The sequence below is a fragment of the Patella vulgata genome, chromosome 5 (assembly GCF_932274485.2).
Source record: "Patella vulgata chromosome 5, xgPatVulg1.2, whole genome shotgun sequence".
Lineage (NCBI taxonomy): Eukaryota > Metazoa > Mollusca > Gastropoda > Patellidae > Patella > Patella vulgata.
Window position 1 is genome coordinate 19228579 of NC_065883.2, and position 27759 is coordinate 19256337.

General features: G+C 34.2%; 1 long non-coding RNA gene across 5 annotated transcripts; it reads left to right on the plus strand.

Annotated features, from left to right (window-relative positions):
- The first annotated feature begins 15900 nt into the window (after positions 1-15900).
- On the plus strand, positions 15901-21577 carry LOC126821445 (uncharacterized). Of its 5 annotated transcripts, none has more exons than XR_007680409.2 (6): positions 15901-16511; positions 17177-17286; positions 18387-18509; positions 18772-18863; positions 20578-20665; positions 21431-21577. It is a non-coding gene; the product is annotated as an uncharacterized LOC126821445 (long non-coding RNA). The 5 variants fall into 5 exon arrangements; XR_007680408.2 differs by lacking the exon at positions 15901-16511 and adding an exon at positions 16787-16801; XR_007680407.2 differs by lacking the exon at positions 15901-16511 and adding an exon at positions 16876-16969.
- The last annotated feature ends 6182 nt before the right edge of the window (positions 21578-27759 follow it).

Sequence of the window (27759 nt, forward strand, 5' to 3'; positions counted from 1 at the left end):
TTGTTAAGAGTTGTTGTTCTTTATATGAATATTAGATTGTATAATTCTTATCTACCTGGGGGGTTGGATGGCCGAATGGTTAGCATGTGCGCTGTATCGTATGGTCTGTCATTGAGTCAACTGGTGTGGTGTCGATTCCCCAGTTGTACGTGACGAGGAGCAGGGTCACCTGTCTAACCTTGTGGGTTTTCTCTGGGCCCTCCTGTTTCCTCCCACTGTTGAAAGACTCCTACGCGCAAGCGAATTATTGATATAAAATGGAACTATGTGTTAGTCCCGAAATGACCTAGTTGGTGTCGAGTGGATGTTAAACCCCATTTCTCTCTCTCTCTGACAATTCACCGTAGATCCATTTTAAGATGCATTATGTAAGATTGAAATAAAGAGTTGGCCATGCTTGCTATAATAGTTCAAAAACAGATAATGAAAAATGAATATATTGAAAATTCCATTCAAATTACTTTATTCTGAGTGAATAAATATAGCATAGATTGTTCATTATCATACTTGGCAGGCAAGATTTAGCCTCGATTGTCCATTTTATTATTAAATTTTTAAATCTCGTAGATGTTTAAATCCATTAAAATCTCATGACTTCCGCTGATCTAGAGAGTTGATTATAGGATTTTCATGCTAATAAATATCTAAATAATCATTTATGACATTTGAATCCAAAAGAAAGACATGAAATAGGCAGATTTAGCTCTTACATAATGCATCTTTAAGATCATTTGTTTTTGCCGTGTTTCTATCTTGAGCCTTTCCCACAGGAACCAGAACCAAGCACCTTTAAGAGATCTGTGAAGGGAGCCAATAATGAAAATGCCTCATTTTATTTCCTTTGTTATCCTTGTTTCCTGAAACATTTGTCAATTGAAGATCTCCCCTCCCCCTTCCCCTTCCCCTGCATAAACAAATCTCAGTAGCCCAGACATTTAAAAACAGTTTTATTACATAATAGGTATGTAGGAAATGATGATGGTTAAAAAATTATAGGATCATATGGTCTCTTTTGAACTTTACACGAGCCCATCTATAAAGAATTCTTGCCTTCTTTCCATATAAAGTTATCACTAAGTATAAATAAAACGGTATTAATAAGTTATAATTCCCTGTATTGTTGTTTATATCACGCCCGGGGAATTGCCTTCCCCCTCTTTATCATTCAACCTGCTACTCGCAGATTGTGATTAGTAAATACAAGCTACAATGTCTACGAAGTATTAAAAAGAAACTATCAGAACGATTCGACTTTAAGGAACCAAAGGTGGCACCAAAGACACGACCTTATAGATCGACAATCCTCTAATCATTGTGGAGTATTTAACCAGCCCAATCTCAGGGTGTGTTTGACAGCACCGATTGGATTAGCCCGGCTGACATATGGCGGTAATTCTCGTCTGCTTTATCTTGTCAGAACCCAATTCGACAGACATGTTTACCAAAGACTCGTCGATTTCATTAGCAAGCAATCTTCAGCTAAACTAAGAAGAAATTTCTGATTTTATTTGCATATTTCATCGAAAAACGAATAAAGGCATATCGACTGTCAGATTGACCGGAGGCGAATAGAGAACAAGCACACACGATCTGTCAAAGATCTTGGTTGTTACACAGAAACACCAAATGCAGAGTTTCAAATGTCATTTTTTGAAAATTGGCAGGGTGTTATGCGATGAGAGTAAAGATTTATCATCATCGAAACCATAATATTTTGTATCTTAAAATCGGAGTATATATCCCACCCCTGAAGTATTTGGCGGGTTAAATGGCAGTTTATGATCCCTGAAGATTTTCTGAAAATATAATCGGCCATGTTGATAAAACTTATTTAGCCCTAATGATATTCAGTGATTTACTGTGCATTTGCTTCTTCCATAGATGTTTGCCTCTTGAAGCTGGGAGCTACAGTGGTTCAGTTAATAGGACGCTGGCTGACTAAACAGGAAATCTCGGGTTCGCGCCTGCTTTTGGCCGAGAGAGTTCCTCGCCATTTTCCGGCGCGTTTTCCACATGCCAGTGGTGCAGGACGTAGAGCCTGGCAGGAGACAACGTATAGTCGTTTGGATGGGGCGAATAACCGAGGTCCCGCGTATACATTGGCATGCACATAAAAGAATCCTTGACTGTTGGAATTCGCAATAAGAGTAGGTCGTAGCGCGACTATCCAAGCAAAATTTCCCTCCTCGCATACTATATGGTGTATGCGCGTCTTCATTAGCCCAATCAGTGTAGAAAAGTAGGACGTTAAACCCTATTGCATTACTCTTAAAGCTAGAAATTGATATTTATCATTTTAAGTCAAGACATTAATTTAACTATGGCACTTGCTTCATAGTAATATTGCGACACAAACGACAAAGCGATAGTTGGGTCAGTGTATGTTAATTCCCGATAATTTTTAATCCTACGCTATTCACACTAAAGTCCGGAAGTAGCCTAGGCCTATTCGTTTCTGGCCTTCTTTGGTAATATATTTTAATAATCTATCCATCCACGGCATTACCACAAGAATAATTTTGATTCCAGTTTACTTTACCGAGCTGAAATTTACCCCAGGCAAGGAATAAAAATCACAGAAGTTCTTATTAAAACCTACTCCTGAAGCGTCATTATTACAGCACGATTAAGGGAGTGTAATCATCTTTGTAGAAGGAACCAATTGTCGGTGTTTTACAAATCACTTGATTTACTCTATTGGCGACAAGTTGTAAATGAAAACTATTGGCGGTCGTAATTCTTCTTAATGGCTGCCAAATGACCGAATATTCAATTTAAAAATTGCTTAAACTAAGAAAGCTAATGTGCGGTTTACATGGAATTGTTAGAACTCTCTTCGATCAATTTTGCAAGTTGACGTCAGGTGACGTGTATAATGGCGTATTTCTCACGCGCACGCGCCTCGTTTACATCGTTGAACCGAACACACGCGTACGTTCACCTTTGAAACGTCAAAGTGCTTTGTGCCTACGGGCTATAAACTCGTGATAAAAATTTTAAAAGCTAAATCTTGCAAATTGCCCTTGGAGGAATTTTTACAGTTGACTAAATGAAAATTAGAGCTCTCAGATTCGTAAGAAAATTGGATAGAAGTTGCATCTGCCTGAGTTAGTTGTAATATTTTCCACGGATGCCCTAAGTCTTTTATAGACTGTATAACCCATTTAATATTTTCGCTTATTTGACTTTTCAAGATATTTCTCCATTATTCTTGATTTCTAATGGTGAAGATTTTGATTGGAAGCAATTATCGGCTGGAAAACTGGTTTCATTGCCTTCTTTCTTTTTTTAAAACCGTATCTGCCTTTTTATCTTTTTTACGAAATATTGTACAATTTTTCGTCTTCAGTATTCATTTTCAGCATTTGTATTTTTGTTTTGTTTTATCTGTTTTTGCTTTGGCACCTGTCACCTGTCTGTACTCTTTTTTGTAAATCATAAGCAAATCTTTATAAAAACATATAAAGACACTTTTCTTTTTTTTAATATTTTTCTTTATTTGGTTTCTTAATCATGACGCTGACAGTGTAATGATGACAATGTAGTGGTAATACATTTTGACTTAATTATATCGGCAGCTCGTAAAATAAAACATGATGCGATAGGCAGTAAATTCTTACTGCACAACAAAACCCGAGAAAGGCTCACGGCATAGACATTTATAACGAATTATAATACACTAACAACCGGTAAAAATATGCCTAATAAAATAAAGGGTCATCCCAATGGTATCGGGGCCTCGGGAAATAGTAGGCATACGACACATATCGCAACTTCCAGCTGTAACGAAATTTAGAATGCTTAATAACATAGAGAATGGCGATAAATAACATGAAATGAGGTTTAATGTCCTACTGTTCTGCTCCGAGGGAAATTTTTCCGGACAGAGACACTACGACCTACTCTTATACCGAATTACAATGGTCAAGGGATCTTTTACGTGCACATGTGTACACGGTACCTCGTCCCATCCGAACGACTAGACAGCTGTCCTTGGAAGGCCATCGCCCTGCATCACTGTCAAGAGGGAACCACGCCGGACAATCTGGATGAACTTTCTCGGCCAATGCAGGGATCGAACACCCGACGTCCAGGCTAGCAAGCCGACGTCCTACCAACTTAGCCATCGTGACCCCTACGATAAATAAAGTATATGCTACATTTAAAGTCTATTAAAACCCCAACTTATATGGCCGTCTCTGAGGTCCCTGTTTTGTAGTTTGGGTTTAAGCTGCGTTTTTATTTTAGGGTACAAATGAAAGAAAATACACCAGAAAAATTAAAGATATATAACTCATAAACGCATAACTCATAACCATCTATTAAAAGATATCTTAAATCTACCTGAAATATATTTATATACATACTCTATAATCTATCCGTACAAATTTTATGCATTTATTCAGTACATTTGCCAGATGATATTTTAGAATGTGTGGGCTGAAGTAGCAACAACAGGCGTAGTGGTTGACGTTGTATAATCTTGTTTCATTTATTATGCAATTTGAATATAATTCTATTTTCACCATTCGTTGAAAATATGCATTCGAATAAAAATAAGTATGAATTTTACGCTCCAACATTGTAATCAAATTAACTTTCTATCATCAAGATTTTCTGCCACGGAAGGTAAGAGTTGTATAGACAATTAGTATTCCAAATGGTTATAATCCAAGAATCATTCGCCACAATACGCAGCACCGTATTCAAATAGACAGTTTGTCAGATGTTTAAAATGTAGTACAACATAAAAATTAAAACGAAACGGAACTAATACCTAATTTATTGACAATGAATTACACCAGAACTACAATATGAGTATTAAATTTTGGCTCATACTTCAAGAAAATTTGGGTGTACCTCTTTGGCATTAAAGGCATGCAAGTCCTGAAAAAGTTAAATATAATTTATAAATACTTCAAGTAAAAAGAAAACAACGAGCTTTTTTCAGTTTATATTAAAGGAGCTAAATCGCTAACATTTGGGACCTAGAAATTGACAAAAGTGGGTCGCAACGCATATAATACTGTAATATGAATGTATATAAACTGATTCACATTCAATGGTTTCCGTTTTTACTCCAATTTCAAATCAGTAATGTTCGGCGAAATAAGCCAGCAGTCTCAAGCGAGTGCAAATTTCTAGCGTCTGGTTATTCCAGTCTACATACGCCGTTTGCTTTGGTGCAATGTGTCTAGCCTCGTCCCTCGAGTCTCTTGATACAACTGGGGCTGAAGCGCATTATGGTACACGATTCGTGTACCAATGGTAAAATGTTTATTTTGTCTTAAATATTGGATATCAAAAGCCCATCTTTTTCCGGTAAGATCACAACATGAATGTTGATTTAATTTGACAAATAAATCGTGTTTTCAATGTTGAAGATTTTGGATGATATTGAGTTAGAGACTTAGCTACTTTAAATTGGAAATCAATGGCTATTCCAAAATTTTTGAAAATGTTCACTGTTAAATAAGTCAATGCTTGGTTTTAGATACTCTGGTAAATCTAGGATTAGTTTTAATAATATAATAATATTCATTTTGATCTTGAAGTGATAATGACTATATTATTCATTTTATATAATATAGGAATAAATTCTTACAATATCGATTATGCTACGACATTTTAATGATATATGATTTTATCAAAATATTATACTAAAATATTGCTTTAAAACCCGAGGCTCCGTTGAAGCGCAATTTGAAGTTTTTGGGGTAGTGTCAGTCTTTATGTTCGGATTGTACGAAAAACCGAGGTCCCGTGTACACATTGGCGTGCACATGAAAGAACCCTTGGCTGTTGAAATTCGATATACGGGTATAGGCCATAGCGCCACTGCCCGGGCAAAATTTCTCTCATGGCGAATGCCCGTCAAAATTAGTCCAGTCGGAGCAGAACAGTAGGACGTTAAACCCCATTTCATTTCATTTATAATTAATATAAGGGAAAATAAATGAAACTTCTGATGTGTCTGCCTGGACTACTTGCTTGGAGTTATGATTGCATACACGTTTTAGTTCTAAGACCGCCGCCATACTTTAATCAACTGTTTTACTTCGTTCAGTATACAAACAAAAATATCAAAATCATTTAAATGTTTCATTTACTCACGGAAATTACAGAAATCCATAAAAAATGACTCATTAAAATAGTAAGGACGAATAGGAAATAATGAAACAAAAAAATCAAAAAAAAATTTCGAGCCGTATTTATGCGTTGAAATGGGTTATTTTCTCAAGAAACCTGGAGACTGATTCTCTAGCTTGCCCACAGCTCGTCAAAGTATGGGTCAAGTATGTGTTACTATGGAAACTGAAATTTTTGTCAAGCTACATTATTGAAACGAAATTCGCCAAAATGAAGCGAAGTTCTAATACAAAGACGTTAAGACAATAGCAGAGTGATTCATGAGTTTCAAGTACGTACTCCAACTATTTCGAGTGTTGGTTGTATTTTTGATATGATATGCCCTGATGTGATATTCATTGCTTCCTTTTTCCATCTAAACACCATCTTTTCTTCTCACGTCTGCTAGCAAAGAAAAATATTTTACTTTTATCGGCGAGAAATTATGAATTCTTTTGATTGAAGAAAACTGTTTTATTCCTTGTATTTAGAGAAGATGTCAGTTTTCTGTGAACGACCAGTGTTCGTTTTGTTCCTGTAACTGGTGAAATGATTCCCTATAGATATCCTAGAGAAATTAAAATGTGATCAATCTGTGATTTTTTTAAGGAGAAGTTCTGTTGCATTAGAAGATTTTTTTAACAATAAGTTTTACCCCCTTATGGCAAGTTTAATAAAATATGGAATCATTAACTCAGTTACAATAAGAATTTTCTTGAAAGAGGATCACCGAGAAAAAAAATGTAAATTTGAATAATATTACAGTAATTACTGAAAACCTAAGTACTGACCTACATGTACACGAAGTAAGTTAAAACCATTAAAAATTACCACGAGTTGAGATGTGATTGATTTTAGCCTTTTCTTCCTTCCAAAATAAATATCCTGATGAAATGATATAAATAGATCCCTTCCATCAAGTTATAAATATATGCGGAGCAACGGTGGCTCAGTGAGTTGGTACCGTGTTCGATCCCGAAGGACACCAGTATAGTCGGATGGAATTAAAAACCAAGGTCTCGTATACACATTGACGTGCACGTTAAAGAACACAGTTGGAATTCGATATAAGAATAGATCAGGCAAGATTTCCCTCATAACACACTGCATGCATGCGTGCCCCCGTCTTCATTAGCCCAGTCAGAGCAGAACACTAGGACGTTTAACCCCATTTCATTTAATTTCATTTCTATCCATAATTACAGAATTATAAATTTGGTGAGTTGTTTCTATTAGAGCCCCAACATGCCAGAATAAAATTTAATGTAGATATAGAGATTAAGGTCACGCACAATCAAAGTTACTGTTATTAAATACATGATGATCCAAAAGTTATCGTTCTGTCATCTCTTTTGTTCTTCATGAACATCCTTTACAATAACAACAGTCTTTACATTAAAATAGTACATATTTTGTAATATTGTGATATGTGTGAACGATATGGCTTGTTGTGCAAGTAAATGTTCACACTTTTGAAATATCAAATTTCTTACAGATTATTTTATTATCTTATAATCTTAGTCACAATAGGAGTCTTTATTATAGAGATAAAATATAAAACTATGATTTAAAAACAAATTGAAGACATTTGAAATTATTTTGGTGGTTTTAAACCAAGGTTAAAATACAGATCTATATTTCGTTTCGTTTTTTTTATACTTTCGATGGTCTCTAGTAAAGACAAGAAAAAAAAATCACGGAATAGTATCTGTGTTTTAATCAGATTTCTGTTGTATTAAACGTTATGGATCTTAAATTTTCAATTTAGACATAAATATCTACTTCTCAAAACCATCAAATTTAATTAATTCGGCACTTTGTATTTTTTCCCCCAAAATCAATGAAGTTTTGTTATGTTAGAGAGTGATTTTTTGTTTGGCGTTCGAAGACAAATATTACATCTGATTTGTAATTGTCAAAATTTAATATAAATTATAAATAACTCGATCTGTGAATATATTAAAGTGTCCATGTCTATTTAACAATAATGTTCAATGTGTATCAAAGGCGTCCATCTAAAAATATTAATAAATTGTTTATAGGTTACTATGCCTGTTTGTATAAAATTTTATATATAAATTTTAAAATAAGAGTATGATAAACTATGACCAGAGAAAGCCTTTATAAATGGAATTCGCTCTGAATAGGTTTATTACACTGTACATAATAATCAGAATTCAAATTTCAAACACTCCACCTTTGCTGTATTTCAAATTAGAAATTAAAAAAAAACTAAGAAAAAAACCCCATAAGAAACAAGAAAAAACAAATCGAAAATTCTGACGAAACATAACGAGTATAGTAAGTATCCCAACAGATTATGGAAGTCGTTTTTAATAGAACAAAAATACTATACTGTCTGCGAGAGGAATTATTCTTCTTTTGTTGCCCAAGTTAAATGGAAATAAAACATTTTTATGATGATTTAAAACTGACTCTAGTATGTCTTAGACATACGCTAACAAACACCGAAAGTTTCTTTTCTATTTGTAATAAGTTTTGATATAAAATAAATAGCCATTTTTAACAAGTCTTTAGTATAAAAATAGCCTTAGTTATCTCCCTTTACCAACTGAAAGTCTTTCTATCATGGATTAATCCTTGAAAGTCGTGGAAGGGTATTCATATTTCATTAAACAAACAAACATAATTTTAAAATAAAATATTTATTTACATACATGTACCTACATTTTGTATACATAAAAGGCTTCGAAAGTTTAGACATTTTATATCCATAAATTCATATATAGATACAAATATTATAATTATAGTTGATGGCCAGAAATTCAGCATTTTATTAAATGAAATGAAATGGGATAAGCACCGACTTGGCTAATGAAGATGGGCATGCGCCATATAGTGTGCTATGATTGAAATTTTGCCTCGACAACGGCGAGACAATCTACTCTTATTTCGAATTCCAACTGGCAATGGTTATTTTACGTGTACGCCAATGTATACACGTTACCTCTGTTTTCGTCTCTTCCGACCGACTAGAGTCTGTCCTTGCCAAGTCCTCCCTCCTGCACAAGGGGAAACCACGCTGGAAATCCCGGGGAAATTTTCTCGCCAACACCGGGATCGAACTTCATGATACGTAAGCCAGCGTCTTACTCACCGAGCTATTACAAATCGAGATTTTATTAAAAAATGTATTGCATTATATTAAAGTCATAAGCAGCAAGCCTGTTTCTCTAATCTAAAACGTTATCCTGTAATAACGTATAATGCAGTGATGATCAGAAATAAATCTTGTAACGTAAGTACTTGTATTGCAGTGATAACCAGAATTTAATCTTGTGATAACACATATCGGAGGAGTAATGACCAAAATATAATAGTGTAACAACTTATATTGGCATATGACCAGAATTAAATCCAATAATAACTTATATTGTAGTGATGACCAGAATTAAATCATGTAATAACTTATATATATTGCAGTGATTACCAGAATTAAATCCTGTGCCAATGTATATTGCAGTGATGACCAGAATTAAATCATGTAATAACTTATACTGCAGTGATGATCAGAATTTTAATTAATGAAAATAAAGACAAACAATTTTGTTGACGGTAAATTGTGACGTAGTAAAACTAAAATAGATAATTTCATTGATGTATTTTTTAGGAAATAGTATTTTGTATAAGGTATGATTTATAAAGTAGGAATATGAATAGGTTCATATTTGTTTGTTTGAAAGCATACCGGTTATAACGGTAAAGTAGTTATTGATAAGAATTCCTTTTATTATAGTCTACAAAAAAATACACTTAAGAGACATACCTACATCAAAAATTACAAATTCCACACATCCCATTTATATATATAGACTGTATACCCACGTCCAGGCTTTTCATTTACTAAATACCGCAAAACACAGTTTCCAATTATATATTTATCGTGAAATGATGCCGATACATTCAATATATATGACAATACAGATTCAATATTTACTCACTTCATGAACATTCAAGCCCAGCTGTTGATGGCGACCACCTAAAATGTGTATTTTGTGAACTTTTATTCATTTTCACTCTATCACATTCCGTGCATTGGTTATCAATTGTCCGTCTTTTGTTAACTGTAATGTATATTTTGGCTGGGTCGACGCGTACCAAAATAAACGAATGAATTTTATGAAAATATTTTCTCTTTGCAGAGTGTAATGTCACCCACTCGCACTTTATCCATATGCTGTGGATGTTCGGATATTTTCTGTGGTTTGGTTTTTTGTTCAATAAGTATAAATAAACAATGAATCCACAGAGGTAGAATTTGTACTGTGGTGACTATAATGTGATCAGATATCATTTCTGTTTTTAAAAAAAAACACACCCGAAAAACAATGATACCGTATTGAGAATCTTTTCAGCTGCGGACATAAACGTACCGAGATTGAAATTTATGATGCTAAGACATACGTGATTTTTAAGAACAGATAAATGGACTAACATTTCTTGTAAAACAAGGTCATTAAGGCACAATTAGTCTAGATAAATAAGTAATATAACTTGTTCTTTTTAAGAATCAAGTTTCTATGTGTCAGATGTCCGAGTAGCTGTCGAGACATTCAGTTTTGTTTTGGGGTTGAATTAATTAGAATTGAGGACTGTGATCGGCTATACAAGACGTGTGTTATACAATAAAATCTGAATACTTAGACGATTGCTTTGGATCTCTGTCTATAAAACCATTGTCTAGACAATGTAATAGACAATGCAGGAAAACGATGAAAATATTATAGACAAAACAAACATTTCTGGAACACAGACAAAAAAATATAAACAAGAATTCTAACATTAAATAAGAAGTTGTTAACAAAACATAAACTAACCAAGTCAGATCATCGTCCCCATAGATGAGTTCAGTGATGAGTGGAATTTCATGTTAAGGAGGGAGTAGGCCCACCCTGTCTCGTGAACAACATCGTCACCACATTTTCTTCGAGCATGTTTAATTATTTATATAGAGCTCCTCCACAGTTTATAGCTTTACCATGGAATTTGTGGAAGCAACATTGATTGCCCTGGCGAAGATTGAAATAAATAAAAAATATATTAGAGCTTGGCAGTTTATTTGTTTATTACAAAGTAAAACATTTTGTTAATTCATTCCAATGCCTGATGTTTTTCAGCATTACGACAAACTATAATATGTATTTTTGTGCTTATACCAAATACGGATTTTTTGAATTCTTTCATATGCTAATACATGCACAAGAAATAAATGTCACAATTATCTGCTTGTTGTTTTTTTTATCTGTACTTGGACGACTTATCAATAGATTTTTTTTCTCCAATTGTTGAAAATCGTTTTAATACACAATTATATTACCAGTACATGTATATAATTAAAATTGGAACATTTGAAATCATAAAGCAATGCATTTCATACTTTAATTTATTTTAGATCTGAAAATTAATTTATCCTGTCTGTGAAATTAGTGTGTTCTTGTTCAAACGATTCCTCTTCTTCGTCTATCCAATACTAAGTTCTTCATTCGGAAACTGCATTGACATAATTACACAATTCTATGACATAAAAATCCAATTGAAACGTATTGCAACTATGGATATATACTTCATTGGGCTATAGACTTGCCCGAACATTTTCTTTGTCACCCGAATTTTTTTCAGAATGAATCAATCATTAACTAAAACGATTTTTCCACAAAGTAAGTAAACCGCCAGTGATTTCATTTTACAATTATACAATTACATGTATATTTCTATGAATGGTCTCATCCTCTGATGTGTGTGTCTGAAAAACAGAAATACATTGCCCGAAAGATGGTTCACCGATCCCACCCCCCCGCTCGCCAGCGGCCCCGCCCCACGCCTATGTACTGAACGAAATCAAACAATTTTTGACTGATACTCCTTTCAGGGATTAAATTTCTACAATATTATTGTAAGGTATTGGAAATATCCCAAATGACGATCATCTATCTAGACTGTTTTATATGCCAATACTCTATTCTCGGTCGTCCATATTTCCAACTGCAGCATTATTTAGAAAATTAACGTGTTTAATAAAATGAATCATAATTCAAAACATGACATCGGATTTTATCATTAATGTTTCACTCAATTTAAACGTTGGTCTTTGTTAGGAGGGGGTGTGTACATAAAAAACAATATCAACACGTCTGTTTTATCGCTGTCACAGTAATAATACATACACATGTAACATGTTTGATTTAAATTTCTAATTTCCACCTCTCTTTTTACTTCTGAAGATTGACATGAAACCGCCGCACGTGAAAAGAAGCGCGTGCTCGCGACCAGTCTCTAAAACGTTGCCGCTTGTCTCCCCCTAGGCTTCAATTTCTATGAAAAAAACTCTTTGAAAAATATTTTATCAACAATGTCTTCTGTTTCGACCGTATAATCGGAGGAAATTTAAAGAAACAAACCCCATAATTTCCCTTGCCCCTATCACGTGTGTCAAATTAGGGGCGTGCTTACTGTATTTCCATCCATCCATTTTGGGCCGTTTTTCCTCTAATAGCAATATTTACCCTCTATTAGATGCTATATAGTTTCCTGTCCTTTTGAAAAATTGCTCTTTTATAGTTTCAAAAAGAAATTCATCCCAAGAAAGTTAAATGTCTCATAACATATAATATATTGATATAGCGAGTCATCGCTTAAACTAGGGATAAGGGATCCGAAATATTTGAGTGATTTTATGAAAACAAAACAAAAAACAAAATATTTTTTGAAACATTTCATTGAGATGTCAGAAAGAAAAAAAATAATTGGATATAGTTACTACGCTTATTCTTAATATATTTAATACATTTAAATTCAAAGTGGATATGGGGGCCTATTTGTATAACATTTTATAAATTTTAAATTAAAAGGTATGATAAACTATGACTAGGGAAAGCCTTTATAAATGGATTGACTATGGATCGGTTTATTACACATGTACATAATCAAAATCCACCATTGTTGTGTTTCAAAATGTTAAAATAAAAAGAAGAAAATTAGGATGAAATATTACAAGTAACATTCCTATAACCGTAAATTTATTTAAATATTTTGAAATTAAAGATGAATTAATTTCTATAAATAATTTACGTTCATCATTATTGAAAGAATAAATATCATAGATACTGGAACCTGTCTACATTTTGAAACAAACTAAAACGTTCCCGGTCGATATTTGAGCAGCTAAAACAATTATACGACTTATATGGATATACTTTGCTGAATTTCTCTTGCCGTAAGTAAAAATAGTGCTGCAAAATAGTCTATAAATATTATAAATATTACAATGGCATACTAACTCTATATTATGTTTTGTAATAATAATAAAATTACAATAATATGCAACTGTAGTACTAAATTTATAAATCTCTGGTAATAAATGAAATGAGGTTTACCGTCCTATTGTTCTGCGCAGACTGGACTAATGATGACGACTCTGGTAACAAAATGCAACAACAGACTCTATTTATCAATCATTTTATTTTATAGATAGATAACTCAGTCGATCAACCATCTCATTGTATCGTGACATAGAGTTTAATATAAATATCTTCCATTTTATTGGTGATTTGTAGACTATGGTTTTATTATAAGACTCTTTTGGGTTATATCTTCAAACCAATGTTTTAATAGATATTTTGAAATTGCTATTGCGTTGTTTATATTTTTGGCTTAGAAAATGTGAATTTCAGAGCAGTCTCTAATTCTAACTGGTCTTTAATTACTGTTTCTTAAGACTCTTATGGATTATATCTATAAACCATAGGATTGATAAATATTTTGAAATTTCCTTTGCTCGTTTACATGTTTTTGGTTTAAACATTGTAATGTCAAAGCATTCTCTAACTATCTTTATGAAAAGAAGAACGGGAACCTCCCCCAACAATTCACCGTTTTCGCACCATCATTATAGCTATAACGATCTCTATAATTGAACACATACAATACGTGTAGGCTAAATATAAAATGAATACAGATTAATTGAATACTGATCGGAATAATAAAATAGTAAAAAGGTTACATAATACCCACACTATGGCTATATGAAACATAATGACACAGCTCTTCATCAAAATAAAATAGGCAATCAATATTTATAGTTTCAATGTACCAAGTACAAAGTAGCATAATCTGAAATAAAGAAAACACAGAATACCAATAGAGAAAAAAATATAAAGAAAATATCTGGGAAAAAAAATAAATAACAAAATAAAAGAATACACAAAATTCAATTCAAAACAAAAATAAATAAATGAAAATGATGTGATAATGATATTAATTTACTGTTCTCGAAAATATTGTTCGAATTGTAAGTAAAACAAGATAGTATAATTATTAAAATCATACACTACTAAGATTAAAACGCCGAAAAGAAATGAAAATTATAAATTTACAAAATAGAGAACAATTTCTAAATCATTTTTTTAAAAACATCTTCTGTACGATGAAGAACACATGGCATCCAATGAACGAAAAAATCACCCTCAAATAAAAGCAACAACTAAATTTACAATAATAAATTGTCTTCAAATATTTGATTTATAAATAAATTAATATTGAAGCAGTGATTATTTAGAATATTTGAACTTGTTTAAAACATCTAAAATAAATACAATACCGACCATTTTTAGACTGAAATTCGACACGCGTGTTTTTGTCGCCGCTATGTGAGATTGTTTCGTTAATCCGTCCAATTAGGCGTTGAATACGACAATCAACCCTAGTTGCAGTATCAAGGCAATGTGATTACTTCGTCTCTATTGAGATTGGCACATCGCCGTGACAACCTCGCATGAATACCAGCACGAGCCGATTGATATGTCAAACCGCTTTACTACTATAATTCCCTTTGTGTCGATCCGCAGACAATCATTTTTGACAAATTCTGTTTAGAAAACTGACACTGTCTCATTAAGCGGTAATATTGTTATTCTTCTCTCCGGAGTTTTCTACGGAAATCGGCCGTCAGTCCAATAACGGCATCACATATCATCTATATAGGCCCCATTGAAGAAATTATAAATGACTTTGTCCGGACATTTCAAATCATAATTGATTAACCATAATAATGTTTTTGATATATTTCTACATAACTTTTATTTATAGCACATTTTAATCATAAGAAAAAAGTGTGATGTACACCTAGTTAATCATATTTTAAAAAGATTTAAAAAAGGTATAAGGGGTAACACCAGTTTCTGAAATCCAAGACCAAATTATCATTCCATTTAGCAGTAAGTAGTTACATGTAGCTAAGTAAGTGAATTTAATTGTATTGCTTGTATTGCTATAGTCAAATCACTGGGTTGGTGCCTCTGCTGGGGGCTTTAGTACCTGGATTTATCTAGAGTCGACTTCTGAAATCCAGGTGAAGACTGTGAGGGCTGTCGTGCAATAGGTAATTTGTCTTTCTAGAAGACCATATACCATTTCCAATGGCATGAGGTGGTACTGATGGTGGTGGAGGTGGAGTTATAGATTACAAACTTTTGTTGTGTTTCATTTTTTTTTATATCAAATTTAAACACCCACAGACTGTTTAACTACACCTCATTGAGGCCAAGGATTAAATGAACAACTTAAATTTAACTCAGATTTGAAAAGCAGAATCTATTGGGGATAGTATCTGTTAAATGATCTCTCTTACGGGGCCACATTTAGAAAGCTTCCCTAAAAAGCAAAGATATGAACTATTTTGCATGTTGTGTTATGATGGATCTACAAGGTCGCCGTTATTCCACATTTCGCTATATAGATGTACACTGAAAAAAAACTTGTGTTGGATCTCAACACAAGTACTTGTGTGAAAATTATTCTACACAAGTTATGTGTTGTTTTGCATTGCATTAACACAAACTTGTGTTCTTTTTAATGCATTAACACAAATCTTGTGTTTTTTCCATATAATTAACACAAGTAATGTGTACCGTCAACAAATATTTTTTTTTTTAAATTTGAACTCCATACAAAGTCTTAATCAGGGGGTCCACAAGTAAGAGAAAGGTATTTTTTACTCAGACAATATAGCCAGACAGACTTGAATGCTAATTGGTGTTAAGATGTCTGTAGTTAAAATAAAGTTGGGCCCAATAAACTGGTAGATCAAAGGCCTGTTGAGCGCTCATGCCCGGTGTGATTTTAACAATTGACTCCAAATGCGTTGACAAGAAAATAAGTAAAACTGTTATTGAATGTGATTGGTTGATAAAATCAACGTACTATAGGCTACATTTTGTCTGCGATATCATCTCGGTGGAAGCGGACATTAAATGAAGTGATTTCACACAATTAATTTAACATTTAACAACGTGCTGAAATGATTTTGGAGCAGTGATATGTTTGACAAATGTAAGCTAATGGTCACATAGAATACAAGACCGCAGGTTTGTGAACATTTATATAAAAAAAATAATACCATGTATGTAATTTAGCATCGATATTGTTTCTCTGTATAATATTAGTATTTCGTTTCCTTAAAAAAACCTCCAACAATTTAAACCGGATATGGCGCGGTCAGGAAAAAAATTTCGGCATGTTATTATCAAATCTGTTCAATTTTTCTGAAATCATGCTTAATTAACATTAGTTGTTCGGCGCTACGATGTTGTTCAAATACTTACATTACAGAATCGCATTATGATTAAAGCAGAAACGGTTCGACTTGAACCAGCAGGTAAGAATCTGTTTTGAAATTATATCTTGGGAGGTTGGATTGGCGTTGGAGACCCGATTGGCGGCCATTTTGATTCTTGTTTCATGATTTTTTTTATATTATAACGATTTTGCCAAGAGTAGACATAAACGCGGGCACAGACTAGAAAAAATCTTTTTACACTTTTGTGTTAGTTGAATTGTAATCTAATTTATGTTTAAAAAAACAACCTTAAATCAAATAAGCAGATATTTTCCCCAAACCCTCCGTTCAACCTCCGACTGGAAATATTATTAGGCCCCTATTTTCCTGATTCAGTCACAGTTAATAAATAATAAATAATGGAACTAGAATCAGTCTGTGGAAGTTTCTCTATAGTTTCATTATTTTTTCCAGTCAGTGATGATATGACTCATTCCACCTTACAGTTACAGCAATTACCGTATTGAGAATTTACCGTTCAAGGACTCCATTTTGGCATTGAATTGGAATTTGAAGAAAAACTGGTAACAATTTCATTTAATTTTTATATTTTCTATTTTTTTTTTTTTTACCAATGTCCTACAATGATTAGTGTATGTGAACATACAATCCCAAGTAAAGTATTTATATGACACTTACATGCAACAGAGAGAGAAAAATGACATAAACAAGGCCTTACGTGTACTTGTATTTGAAGAATCAAGTAGTCCAAGCTATGCCTATATGCATACCGGTAATCAACTACGACGACGATTAGCTTTCTTCCGTTTCCACCATTTCCCTGCACACTGTTCCATTCTACTTAGCCTACAGACGCTAGGTTGTTTTGGGAAAAAGGACAGGTAAGGTTAAATTTGATATGAATAATTCGTTTGCTGGTATGGGTATTTAGCAAACGGAGGAAACCGAATGGCCCAGAGAAAAACTCAAGAGATTGGACAGGCGACTCTACTCCTTGAAATCGAAACCATGCCACTTAACACAATGACAGACCCTGTGATTTCATGTGAATGCATTAACTACTAGACCATTCCCCCCAGCCCCACCCCATATTGAATAAAAGTATGGCTTATTTCAAATATGATATTAACATATAAAGAAAGTAGAGAGACTTCAATCTTACTAGAAAAATACTAGATTACCTGAAATGAAATGGGGTTTAAAGACAACGTCCTACTGTTCAGCTCCGACTGGTCTAATGCAGTGTGCTAAGAGAAAATGTTTGTCCGGGCAGCGACACTATGGCCTACTCTCATAGTAAATTCAAACTGCCAAGAGAACTTTTATGTGTACGCCAATGTGTGCATTGGATCTCAGGGGAAACCACTCTGAAAAATCAAGATGAGCTTTCTCGGTCAACCCCAAGAGGTAACCTGTGGCCTCCATGCTAGTATTCCAGCACCTAACTCACTCAGTCACCATGGTCGTCTTCTAATTACTGCGACATTGAAACCATGTGACAAACAAGGATTATAAAAATAGATTTTTACGGCTTAGGTAGTTCCTTGGGATTAAAATTTTTGATACATATAGATACATTAGTTTCAATTTCAAATCACACAGTTTGTATATATGGTATGGTAGCTTTAATGGTAAATTACATATAATGTATTTATTTTTTCAGTTTCAATATTGGATGTATATGCAAATCACCCAGGAAAAGATTATGTAACAAAAGAAATTATAAAAGTAAAAAAATGGAAGAAGAAATGGCTGGAAAAAATGATGATAGAGCAGCTTTTTCTTGGTGGGTAACTATTTAATTCTTATAGAAAAGATTGCTGTTATGCTATTTTGAAATCTAAAATTCAGTTTAGTATAGTAAAACTGTACACGTACATGTATGAGCACAGACAGAATCTTAGTTAGATATGACTGTCTCATCTGTGGCAAAGCAAACCAACACATGAAACAAAACAAATGTAGTTAAATTAACATTTTTTGACTTAATCAAAACTGTCTAGTCAATTTAAGCCAACTAATGTAATACATTGCATATTTTTTTTCAGTTAGCCACCTCGGAAGATCAAGACAGCTGGAAAGGGCTATTGATATTGTGGAAGTGTTTTCTTACAGAGGTTGCTTATCAGACAAAGGCTATGTAAGTACCATGCATATTTGCTTTTTGAATCAGGAACTGGTTCTATACACTTGGTGGGGGGGGGGGGGGGTGGATGGCCGAATGGTTAGCATGTGCGTGCTGTATCATACGGCCTGTCATCCTCGGTTGTACGTGACAAGGAGTAGGGTTGCCTGTTCAACCTCGTGGGTTTTCTCCAGGTCCTACGGTTTCCTCCCACTGCGAAAGACATATGACTTCAAAACTATAAGATGGATGCAATGTTACACCCTTTCATAATCATTATTATAAAGCGTTCAAATGCTTGAATTTGTAAAATATAATTAATATCATATTGTAATACTGTTTGCAATACTGTATTCACCACTGCCTTAGTAAAGATAATTGGTAAATTAAATGATTATTTTTTCATTTTGTCTTTTTTTCAAGACTTTTGTTCTGGCTTCTGACCCATTGAGGCATAATAATCTACCTGGGTCTGTAACTTGAAAAGACACAATAAGTATTATGCAAAGTTGAAACAAAATAGAGACTCAACGTGTGGAAAAATAAGTTATTTATTTAAAAATTGTGAACCGTAGAAAGTATATTTATTGCAAACTCAACCACATACTATCATCCAGGGTTTATGGACCTACTTATAGTCCAACCTTCGACGATGGGTTGTATGTTCAATCTAGTTGGAGGTGTACGATTGAACATACAATAATTCAATAACTCACTTCTCTTAGTATAATCTTATATTCTGTAACAATATCTAACAAAGATAATATATACATATAATACTGACCCACAGGATAGGTAACTTAATAAGGAACAGCATCTAAGAAATAACTTATCAGAGACCTGCCCTTCAGTATGTCCTCTGTCTGCCTGTGGTTAACTGCCCTTTTCTTTAATATACAATTTTTAGGACTTTTATACCTTAGCTTTGTTTTTAGTTACAATATAATCCTTAATACCTTACTGGAATAACTTTACAATAGATAATAATTTATGAAACAATGTCTCTCTAATATAATTACAGAGTTTATTTTAATTAGGATTCTGGCTAATCTATAATGGCTCTGGCCTCAAATTAACTATGCTCTAATTCTACCTGGTCATAATACTTGAATATTAAGCCATCAAATTATTTTATAATTTTGAAAATGAAATGAAATGGGGTTTAACATCCTACTGTTTTGCTCATAAACTGGGCTAATGAAGACGGGCATACACCATACAGTGTGCTATGAGGGAAATTTTGCCCGGGCAGTGGCGCTACAGTCTACTCTTATATCGAATTCCAACTGCCAAGGGATCTTTTACATGCACGCCAATGTGTACACAGGACCTCGTTTTTTTATCCCATCCAAACGACTAGACAGCTGTCCTTGTCAGGTCCTCCGTCCTGTATCACTGACAAGGGGAAGACACGTCGGCAAATCTGGATGAACTTTCTCAGCCAATTCAGGGATCGAACACCCGACCTCCAGGCTAGTGAGCCAGCGTCGTACCCTCTTAGCCATGTGATCTCCTTATAATTTTGAAAAAGAATATAGTGATTGTAAAAGCTAATAAGTTATCAGTTGCATTTTATTTTTGTTTTTAATGTTAAATATCCCTCTCAAACACAATTATATTTTAATTCTCTCCAGAAATTTGTGTAAAATACAGACTGTAAATTAAAACTTTCATCTTTTAACTGTTGAGTCAATTTAAGTCATCTCATACATAGTATGTTTTTTTCCAGTTAACTACATCAGAAAGATAAAAACAGTTGGAAATGGCTATTCATATTGTGGAAACTTTTCTCACAGAGCTTGATAATCAGGCAAAATGTAAGTAACATACATATTTGTATTTTTAATCAGGAAGTAGTTTTATACACTTGCTTGGTAATCTAGTTATTCTTCTTGGGGCAATGCCTAGGACTCAGCTATTTCAAGTACTTGGCATGCTTGATTTTTACCAATCACATCCATTACAGTAAATAGCAGTAAAATAATGATGGACAATATTTTACTTTTCAAATAGATTTCAATAGATTTTAAAGGGTAATATCCAATTTGTTGTCAATGGAAATAAAATAAGAATGGGTCCAAAAATAATTAGACATTGCCAAGTAAATAGGTGCTGCCGATGATTTGCAGACAATACATGTATGAACCGGGTGAATAGTTGACCTATTATGAGACTTCAGTCCCAAATCTCAAGACTTTTTTCTGACTTGGCCTGACAAAGACAGCTGTCTAGTCCTTCCGATGAGACGAATATTGGAATGCACGTAAAAGATCCCCTGGCAGTTGGAATTCGATATAAGAATAGATGATAGTGCCGCTGCCCGGGCACACTGTGTGGCATATGCCCGTCATTATTAGCCCAGTATAGGAGCAGAACAGTAGGACGTTAAACCCCATTTCATTTCATTTTTCTGACTTTTAACCCATTTGATTTGAGCATAATAATCTGCCTGGGTCTTTAAGTGGACAAGACACAATAAGCGTTACGCAAAGTTGAAACCAAATAGAGACTCAGTCTCGATGTGGCAAAATAAATTGTTTATTTAAACATTGTATTCTTATTGCCTACTTTTTATTTTTTAGGCTGGAACACCCTTGAAAGAGTATTTGGTGTATGATAACAACAAGAGAACCCAAGCATCAATTTATTTTATACTTCTGGGAAAGAATGCATTTGACCCAATTTTTAAATATTTATTTTTTGTTATTAATGTTAAATTTTCTTCCAAAACACAATATTATTTTAATTCTCTTCAAATATGTATGTATAATATAGCAAGTAAACTGACATATAAATCACTTAGAATTTGGTCGGAAATCATAAAGTATTTAATAGGCATTACTAGAAACCAAATGTAGATCAAATACACCCAGAATTACAAAAAACCTTGACCTACATTAAGGTGACTTTCCCTTGCTTATGAAATGAAATACATTTTAATATCCTGCTTTTCTGTGTTCTTAGAGTGATTCTACCCTACCCTTATATCAAATATTTCAACTGTCAAGGGTTCTTTAAAGGGTACCCAGGGGGGCCGAATGGTTAACACGCACACATTTGATCAGAAGGTCTGTCATTGATTCAAATAATTCAATTTTCAAGGGTTCTTCAAAGTGTACGCAGTTGGGTTGGTTTCAATTCTGGGGGGTGGGGGTGGATGGCCGAATGGTTAGCACGTGCATGCTGTATCATACGGCCTCCTGTCATTGAGTCAACTGGCATGGTTTCGAATCCCCGGTTGTAGACAAGGAGTGGGGTCGCCTGTCCAATCTTGTGGGTTTTCTCCGGGACCTCCGGTTTCCTCCCACTGCTAAAGACCCCTACGCGCTAGCGAATTATTGAAATAAAATTAAACCATATGTTAGTCCCAAAATGATCTAGTTTGTGTCGAGTAGACGTTAAACCCCATTTCTCTCTGTCTCTCTCTCTTTTGATTCTGGGCTTGTACCCAATTATCCCTTGCCATATCCAACACTGAAAAGTGGGAACTATGCCGGAAAATCCAGTTGAAATTTCGCGGCCAACGCCTTATGCTCACTGAACCACTGTGGCTTATGACTTGTGATTGTATATAAATCTTTTGTACATATGATATTTTTTTATTTCAATCCTGTAATCTTGATGCTTTGCTTCTTTTATTTATAAAATATTCATTTTGTTTGGGGTTTTTTTAATGAGGAAAAGGCTCTACATCATTTTATTACTCCTGCAAAATAGAGCAATTTTCTTTTGTTAGTTTTCTGTGTATGCTAGTTATTTCTAGATGCCTCACAAATCACTTGTAGTGTGATTTTGTAGCATTTTTCAGTTTTTGAAATTGTTTCAATTTAGTGCATAATTAATCTTATTAGTGCTTAGTTTGGATGTTATTAAATTTAGATATATTTGAATTATATATTTTGGGGTATGGGGTAGGGATACTGTGTACATATCTTTATATTCTCAGTTCTTGTTTTGGGGTAAAGAACAATTTAAATAGCTATTTTATATTTTGTGATGGGTAAAGTGTGTGGGGCAAAAAACAATTTAAATAGCTATTTTATATTTTGTGATGGGTAAGGTGGGGGGGGGGGGTCATTATATATAACACAATATAATTTGTATTAGAATTGAAGTCTCTGTTTTTCTGTTAACATTTCAAATATCTATTTAGTTTTGATGTATTAATTTACTTTTTCCTATGATTTTATGAATAAATAATAATCTTACAAAATTTTTTTTTGTTTCCTTCTTTTATCAAACTTTACAGGTCTAACAGAGCAAAGAGAGGGGTCCTGCATAGAAAGGTTGCTATGCTGGATATAAATTGGGGAAAAATACAACACAAGTTTTTGATGATGGTTATACACAAGTTTGTATGAAACCACACAAGTTTCAGAAATTTCAACACAAGTTTCAGAAATTTTAACACAAGTTTCAGAAATTTTAACACAAGTTTCAGAAATTTCAACACAAGTTTCAGAAATTTCAACACAAGTTTCAACACAAGTATTGTGTAGATTTCACACAAGTTTCAACACAAGTTTTGTGTTGTTTGATACATTTTAACACAAGTTTTGTGTTGTTTCAACATTTAACACAAGTTTTGTGTTGTTTTAACACAAGTTTGTGTTGTTAAATAGAGACACCTAACTTGTGTTGAATTTAACACAAGTTTGTGTTCTTTCAACACAAGTTTTTTTTCAGTGTAGATATATAGAACTAATCGCATGATTTCAAAATTTTGGCACCACTGGAGGTCTTGAGCCCGGGGCAATTCGAAATGGTCAAGAGGTACAAATTGCAAGAATATGGGTTTCCGGCTATAATATATAAAGAACATTATCTGTAACTGTTTTACGGATTCAGATCAAATCCAATAGATGGAAGTCTAAATGATCCCGAGGGCAACACTCTAAACATAATCTTGTAAGAAAGGTCATACAATAATAGTGCAATACCCATAACAATGACCGCTGGTATCCTTTAAAAGAACGTATATTATACCCAGAATCTATAAACATAATGTGGTCGAGAAGGTCACATTATTAGTGCAATACTCTTAACAATAACCTTTGGCACCCTTCTAGAGAACACATCCAAAAAGATTATGCCATCATAGCATTTCTAATAATTTTCCATGACCAATATTTTAATTTCGTTTTTATTTACAATCTCCAAACTACGGTGAATTAAACAACTCTATGTGATTCCGTGAAGGAGTCACGCGTAAAAACATATTTTAAGACATTAAACTGAACAGTGGTCGGGATATGAATTCAAAGAGCTTATTTAAGGTTAATTAATTTGTAAATCTGGAAAATTAAGTAGCGAATCTCATTTTGAGTAATATTGGATCCAGGTAGAATGACTCCTGCGCCCATTCATACCTTGCCATGCATTCTGCTATACCTTGAAGAACAGGTCAGATATGAACCCCCCCTTCCATTCTGTTCTTTCACAAAGAACGAAGACGGGTGATAATAGACACGTATTAATATTTGATTTAAGCTACTTGGCTAAAGATATCGTGATATTCCTTTGAAATTGATATTACTAACCCCTCTTTCTAAACTCTTAGTAGTTATCACAATCGTGCACGAAGCAGGATATGCCCACACTCTGGAGCACTTAATGTCCAATATCTCTCCTTTCTATAAATTTATAAGTTTTGTGTGAACTATAAATTTAATTTCCGTTCATCTGAACTCGTAGCAATATCCGCAATTAAAGAATGGTTTATATTCTGTTTGTAAAGTAGATACACTCCTTCAGTGTGTACCTAATAACAAGAAAGAATATTTCATAGGTAAATATAGGTATATTGTATGTTACCTTTCACAAGTAATATCTTTATCACTTTTATTGTGTTTATATAAGCTTTATGTACTTCCTTTAATATCTTTATTATGGCTTTTCCTTCGTTAAAACCAAGTTTAACGACGTGTGTGTGTTTCGGGGAAAGGGTCCCCACCCACTCCATTAACAGCCCTAAAGCTAGATTGTTACTTATTATAATACGTCAGTTAAAGCTTGATGACACACTAGTAAATTGTGGGACCAGGCAAACTCTTTATAGCGAGGTGTTGATCTGAAATCTTTTTTCCTGAGATAACCAGGTGAATAAGCTTTGAAAACTTAACTTCAGGGCGATCAAATTACGACTACGTGTTGCTACTGTTTAAGAAACGTTTTTCATCTCCCTGGCAGGAAGTCTATATAATTATCGTTTGTGTATGATATGACAAGCAACAGCGACGTTTAAAACCACCACAAGCGCTATAGGAGAAATATTTACGCTTGCTTGCCTCCCTCTCTCCTTCCAGCTACCTCACCATCTTCTATTCAACAGTCACGCCTTGTGCTGTATCATTTGTTAATTGGCATTGGCATTGGCGGACCTATTTCAGTGGGACGAAAAATCGTGTTTAATTGCTATATCCGTTAATAGCGTTTGCTAACCAGGCGTGAATTCGTGAGCGTTAAACATGCGCCTAACCTTGTCTACGGCAAAGGGTTAAGCAACCTTGTTCTAATACCTAAAGGCTATCTAACATTCGTCAACTTTTCCTTCACGATTCATTTCCTCCGAGACTAAAGCTGCAAAATCAGAGCTAACTTCACCACGAGCATCGCGCGTAGTTGCCGCAAGCTGTGTTTAGGCGCGCAATAATTAAGCCAATTCTTTAAAGCAACATATTTTCTTCCATTCGTTTTAGTGGCTCGATTATGACATTCACAGTAACTTGCAGATGGTTTTGGTTTGTATTATTATTTTCTTTCAGAAACAAAGCTGGCATGTTCTTCATATTTTTTATTGGCTAGTTCCATAGAAAGGAACCGATCACCTGGAACACGTATTGCTTTTTTGTTGTCCATCTTAGCACGAAACTCCGGTCTTTAATAGACCGGAAATTGAAGCATGCATCTTCTTTATATTCTGAAATTGGGAGTTTTGTTGAGTATTTCCTTTCCGGGAGATGTAATGCGTTGGTTGATATCATTTGCAGCCCCAAGACAGTTTATTCCAGAAATAAACTCAACTTTCCCAAGAGAACCAGAATCCACACTGTTCCCACTCCCATACTGCTGATTTCTTCATCTAAGTATAGCAGACTCTCACGACTACTTTCTTAAAGTAGATAAAACGTTTGCGGAAATAGTATGATTATTTTCTCATTAATAAAGGCAAAAAGTACAGATTTTCGACCTTATTGTTGGTAGGCCCAATGACAATAACCCGTCCACCTTCACAATCTAGATCTCTCTAAGACAGAATTTCGTTAAAACCATATCCTGCAGTTTTGAACCAGAGGAGGGGCATTTTGTTGAAACATTATATTTCATATTACCTTTATCGATATAGTTTTGGCATGCCAGTTAAAATTTTGCCAATGTTCATGGTTACAGCCATGATTTGGAGAATAGCATCACTGTTGTCTGTCTAGGTATCCCTGGATCAACTTACAGGTTAAACATTAGATGTAAAGCAACCATTAAACATACTTCCCAGCTCTTTACGTATAATGATTTGTTAGTATCTGAAAACCCCACTAGAATACTGATTTAAAAGACAATCACAGACAAAAATCATTGGAGATCGATGATGTTTTGAGTCTTGTCCATCATCCGTCTTAAAGAGTGTGGACTCTTATGGTGCCACAATCTGTTGAGTACATGTATAATATGTAAACTACCCAGAAATTAATTTGTATTGTCCTAAATTGGGTTTTAGGCGGTTTACAACACCCATCATTTGTCGTTTTCAAACACCCTACACACACCACGTCACATACCTTCGGGATTTTCGATCCCTGTACTCACTTGTGAGGGGTGGAGTCTGTGGGGCTGACACTGACAGTGTGTCTAACCGTTCGGATACGATGAAAAACCGTTTACACATAGGCGTGCACGTGAAAGAACCTTTGGCAGCTGAACAGTGGGCGGATACCCTGCTGTCCGGTTAAAATTCTCCAATCGCACTGTACACATAACCATATAAATGAAGTTCGCCAAACCGATGTCACGTGTGCTGTTGCGCTGTAGTTGATGTTTACTATATTACGTCATACATGTTTTCTAATTACTGGATGGCAGACAGAAGAAATAAAGTTGTTGTTCTCTTTATTACAAGCTTAATAAACATCTTAGATCTTTTATTATATATCCCCGATCGTTAAATAATTCGCAGTTTTAGATCAGAATAATTTTGATGGGTTTAGCAGTTAACGTAATAAACCTGAAAGAAGTGTATCTTTAAGCTTAAAACGGTTGTACAAAATATTGTTTCATAAGAGAAAACGATTGAGGAATAATCGCAGCTGGGATGTATCAGTGGAGCGGCTATCATATAACGGATTAGTGGTGTACCTATTTCTGTTAAACGCCTCCTTCACACTTATAATAGCCATATCAATATTCATAACTTATAAATATTTCTCAGAAAATATATCGAATAGGATTCAGCAAACACCATCTGGTTAGTTTAAATTCAAGAGATGTTATGCAAGGGCACGATCTGGCGACGAGATAGACAACAAATTTAAAGATGCGTGATCGGCACCCGTCGACCGCGGCCATTATGTCATAGGACTGCATGATACAAAGCAAGACAAAGAAAAGCCGTTTATTGACTAACGAGTTAATTTGTCACTAGAAGCAGATTATTGTGTTGACCTATGGGGTTATTATGATTGATAGTTACCTCTTTAACATCCTACAGACATATGTTGAAGTAATTCGACGCCACCATTCAGTGTCCTTTAAACTTTACCGACATCTTGGGCTGACAAATTCACTTTCGTTTGGGCGCGTCTGTTGTTGAAAGTGTTGACAGTGCCAATGAAAAAAAATTGTATTGATCTCAAAATAAACGAAATAGTTGACAATAGATTTCCCATAAACAGTTATTGTTTAGCCTCTGAAATAAAAA